Consider the following 5,000-nt stretch of genomic DNA (forward strand, 5'->3'; position numbering starts at 1 on the left):
AGAAGGCGTTTTGGCCCCAAATTTTGTGGACGTGATCCTTCTATTTTTGTTGGCATGCACAAAAAAATTCAGCTAAAAACTCGAAGCGGAGAAGATTTCGCGACCGTTTGAAAAAAGTGTCCCCGTTTCAGACACTTCAACGGCTACTGGCAGCAAACCTGTAAAATCTCAAACGCTCTTTAAGGGGGTGTGAGTTCTCAGAGGTTTGATGAGGGATAGGGGGCCAACACAAGGGCCAAGCACCAGCACCCATCGCACGTCATGTGCGCACACCCCCCCGGCCCCCCTCCCAATCGCCGGAACCCCAATGCCGCCGGTCAGGTTCTCCGGCGGTACTCCGGCGATGCTCCGGCGATGCTCCGGCGATGCTGTCCCGAGTGAAAAAAATGCGGCACCAGCACATGCTGGAGCCAAGCATGGGCACCGTGGCTCAAAATCGAACTTCGGCCAAGGCCTCGACCATCAATGGCACATGATGACGCATGGTGATGGCACATGCATCGACCATCATCGGCATAGGCTGCCCTTCGGTACGGGCACTTGCCTCGACCGCCATCGGCACAAGCTGGGCCCTGGTGTGGGTTGTTGCCCCGATCACCAGCGGCACATGCTGAGCCTTGGTGCGGGCGGTTGCCTCGAGCACCATCCGCAGACCCTGGGCCCTGGTGCGGCCGGTTGCCCCGATAACCATCGGCACACGCTGGGCCCTGGAGCGGCCGGTTGCCTCGATCACCATCGGCAAAAGCTGGGCCCTGGTGGGGGCGCTTGCCTCGACCACCATCGGCACACGCTGGGCACTGGTGCGGGCGCTTGCCTCGACCACCATCGGCACACGCTTGGCCCTGGTGCGGGCGGTTGCCCCCAGCACCATCGGCACACGTTGGGCCCTGGTGCGGGCGCTTGCCTCGACCACCATCGGCACACGCTGGGCCCTGGTGCGGGCGCTTGCCTCGACCACCATCGGCACACGCTGGGCCCTGGTGCGGCAGGTTGCCTCGACCACCATCGGCACACGCTGGGCCCTGGTGCGGGCGCTTGCCTCGACCACCATCGGCACACGCTGGGCCCTGGTGCGGCAGGTTGCCTCGAGCACCATCGGCACACGCTGGGCCCTGGTGCGGTCGGTTGCCTCGATCACCATCGGCACACGCTGGGCCCTGGTGCGGGCGGTTGCCTCGACCACCATCGGCACACGCTGGGCCCTGGTGCGGCAGCTTGCCTCGAGCACCATCGGCACACGCTCGGCCCTGGTGAGGTCAGTTGCCTCGAGCACCATCGGCACACGCTGGGCCCTGGTGCGGGCGCTTGCCTCGACCACCATCGGCACACGCTGGGCCCTGGTGCGGTCGGTTGCCTCGAGCACCATCGGCACACGCTGGGCCCTGGTGCGGGCGCTTGCCTCGACCACCATCGGCACACGCTGGGCCCTGGTGCGGTCGGTTGCCTCGAGCACCATCGGCACACGCTGGGCCCTGGTGCGGGCGGTTGCCTCGACCACCATCGGCACACGCTGGGCCCTGGTGCGGGCGGTTGCCTCGACCACCATCGGCACACGCTGGGCCCTGGTGCGGGCGCTTGCCTCGACCACCATCGGCACACGCTCGGCCCTGGTGCGGTCGGTTGCCTCGAGCACCATCGGCACACGCTGGGCCCTGGTGCGGGCGGTTGCCTCGACCACCATCGGCACACGCTGGGCCCTGGTGCGGGCGCTTGCCTCGACCACCATCGGCACACGCTCGGCCCTGGTGCGGTCGGTTGCCTCGAGCACCATCGGCACACGCTGGGCCCTGGTGCGGCAGGTTGCCTCGAGCACCATCGGCACACGCTGGGCCCTGGTGCGGTCGGTTGCCTCGATCACCATCGGCACACGCTGGGCCCTGGTGCGGGCGGTTGCCTCGACCACCATCGGCACACGCTGGGCCCTGGTGCGGCAGCTTGCCTCGAGCACCATCGGCACACGCTCGGCCCTGGTGCGGTCGGTTGCCTCGAGCACCATCGGCACACGCTGGGCCCTGGTGCGGGCGCTTGCCTCGACCACCATCGGCACACGCTGGGCCCTGGTGCGGTCGGTTGCCTCGAGCACCATCGGCACACGCTGGGCCCTGGTGCGGGCGGTTGCCTCGACCACCATCGGCACACGCTGGGCCCTGGTGCGGGCGGTTGCCTCGACCACCATCGGCACACGCTGGGCCCTGGTGCGGGCGCTTGCCTCGACCACCATCGGCACACGCTCGGCCCTGGTGCGGTCGGTTGCCTCGAGCACCATCGGCACACGCTGGGCCCTGGTGCGGCAGGTTGCCTCGACCACCATCGGCACACGCTGGGCCCTGGTGTGGGCGCTTGCCTCGACCACCATCGGCACACGCTGGGCCCTGGTGCGGCAGGTTGCCTCGAGCACCATCGGCACACGCTGGGCCCTGGTGCGGTCGGTTGCCTCGACCACCATCGGCACACGCTGGGCCCTGGTGCGGGCGCTTGCCTCGACCACCATCGGCACACGCTGGGCCCTGGTGCGGCAGGTTCCCTCGACCACCATCGGCACACGCTGGGCCCTGGTGCGGCAGGTTGCCTCGATCACCATCGGCACACGCTGGGCCCTGGTGCGGGCGGTTGCCTCGAGCACCATCGGCACACGCTGGGCCCTGGTGCGGCAGCTTGCCTCGAGCACCATCGGCACACGTTGGGCCCTGGTGCGGCAGGTTGCCTCGACCACCATCGGCAGCCTCGACCACCATCGGCACACGCTGGGCCCTGGTGCGGGCGCTTGCCTCGACCACCATCGGCACACGCTCCGCCCTGGTGCGGTCGGTTGCCTCGAGCACCATCGGCACACGCTGGGCCCTGGTGCGGCAGGTTGCCTCGACCACCATCGGCACACGCTGGGCCCTGGTGCGGGCGGTTGCCTCGACCACCATCGGCACACGCTGGGCCCTGGTGCGGGCGGTTGCCTCGACCACCATCGGCACACGCTGGGCCCTGGTGCGGGCGCTTGCCTCGACCACCATCGGCACACGCTGGGCCCTGGTGCGGCAGGTTGCCTCGAGCACCATCGGCACACGCTGGGCGCTGGTGCGGCAGGTTGCCTCGAGCACCATCGGCACACGCTGGGCCCTGGTGCGGCAGGTTGCCTCGACCACCATCGGCACACGCTGGGCCCTGGTGCGGGCGCTTGCCTCGAGCACCATCGGCACACGCTCGGCCCTGGTGCGGTCGGTTGCCTCGAGCACCATCGGCACACGCTGGGCCCTGGTGCGGCAGGTTGCCTCGACCACCATCGGCACACGCTGGGCCCTGGTGAGGGCGCTTGCCTCGACCACCATCGGCACACGCTCGGCCCTGGTGCGGTCGGTTGCCTCGAGCACCATCGGCACACGCTGGGCCCTGGTGCGGGCGCTTGCCTCGAGCACCATCGGCACACGCTCGGCCCTGGTGCGGTCGGTTGCCTCGAGCACCATCGGCACACGCTGGGCCCTGGTGCGGCAGGTTGCCTCGACCACCATCGGCACACGCTGGGCCCTGGTGCGGGCGCTTGCCTCGACCACCATCGGCACACGCTCGGCCCTGGTGCGGCAGGTTGCCTCGAGCACCATCGGCACACGCTGGGCCCTGGTGCGGGCGGTTGCCTCGACCACCATCGGCACACGCTGGGCCCTGGTGCGGGCGCTTGCCTCGACCACCATCGGCACACGCTGGGCCCTGGTGCGGCAGGTTGCCTCGAGCACCATCGGCACACGCTGGGCCCTGGTGCGGCAGGTTGCCTCGAGCACCATCGGCACACGCTGGGCCCTGGTGCGGTCGGTTGCCTCGAGCACCATCGGCACACGCTGGGCGCTGGTGCGGGCGCTTGCCTCGACCACCATCGGCACACGCTGGGCCCTGGTGCGGCAGGTTGCCTCGATCACCATCGGCACACGCTGGGCCCTGGTGCGGCAGGTTGCCTCGAGCACCATCGGCACACTATCGGCCCTGGTGCGGGCGGTTGCCTCGACCACCATCGGCACACGCTGGGCCCTGGTGCGGGCGCTTGCCTCGGGCACCATCGGCACACGCTGGGCCCTGGTGCGGGCGGTTGCCTCGAGCACCATCGGCACACGCTGGGCCCTGGTGGGTTTAGGCACATCTTCAAATTTTTGCCGTGCCAATGCCATTTTTATGGCTTGTAAATTCATACAATGGTCCCCTAAGCCTTCACGTGAAGTTTCGTTGGAAGATGACTCGTTTTCTATTTTTCACGATTTTCGAAACTTTTTGCGGTTCGGGATTTTTTAAAATCTTTTTATAAGGATTTTTGGCCCCAAATTTTGTAGGCATGATCCTTCTATTTTTGTTGGCATGCACAAAAAAATTCAGCTAAAAACTCGAAGTAGAGAAGATTTTGTGACCGTTTGAAAAAAGTGTCCCCATTTCAGACACTTTAACGGCTACTGGTAGCAAACCTGTAAAATCTCAAATGCTCTTTAAGGGGGTGTGAATTCTCAGAGGTTTGATGAGGGATAGGGGGCCAACACAAGGCCAAGTACCAGCACCCATCGCACATCATGTGCGCACACCCCCCCGGCCCCCCTCCCAATCGCCGGAACCCCAATGCCGCCGGTCAGGTTCTCCGGCGGTACTCCGGCGATGCTCCGACGATGCTGTCCCGAGTGAAAAAAATGCGGCACCAGCACATGCTGGAGCCAAGCATGGGCACCGTGGCTCAAAATCGAACTTCGGCCAAGGCCTCGACCATCAATGGCACATGATGACGCATGGTGATGGCACATGCATCGACCATCATCGGCATAGGCTGCCCTTCGGTACGGGCACTTGCCTCGACCGCCATCGGCACAAGCTGGGCCCTGGTGTGGGTTGTTGCCTCGATCACAATCGGCACATGCTGAGCCTTGGTGCGGGCGGTTGCCTCGAGCACCATCGGCAGACCCTGGGCCCTGGTGCGGCCGGTTGCCCCGATAACCATCGGCACACGCTGGGCCCTGGGGCGGGCGCTTGCCCCCAGCACC

This window comes from Durio zibethinus, unplaced genomic scaffold (assembly GCF_047325235.1).
Source record: "Durio zibethinus cultivar Kanyao isolate XHJ-2024 unplaced genomic scaffold, ASM4732523v1 HiC_scaffold_391, whole genome shotgun sequence".
Classification (NCBI taxonomy): Eukaryota; Viridiplantae; Streptophyta; class Magnoliopsida; order Malvales; family Malvaceae; genus Durio; species Durio zibethinus.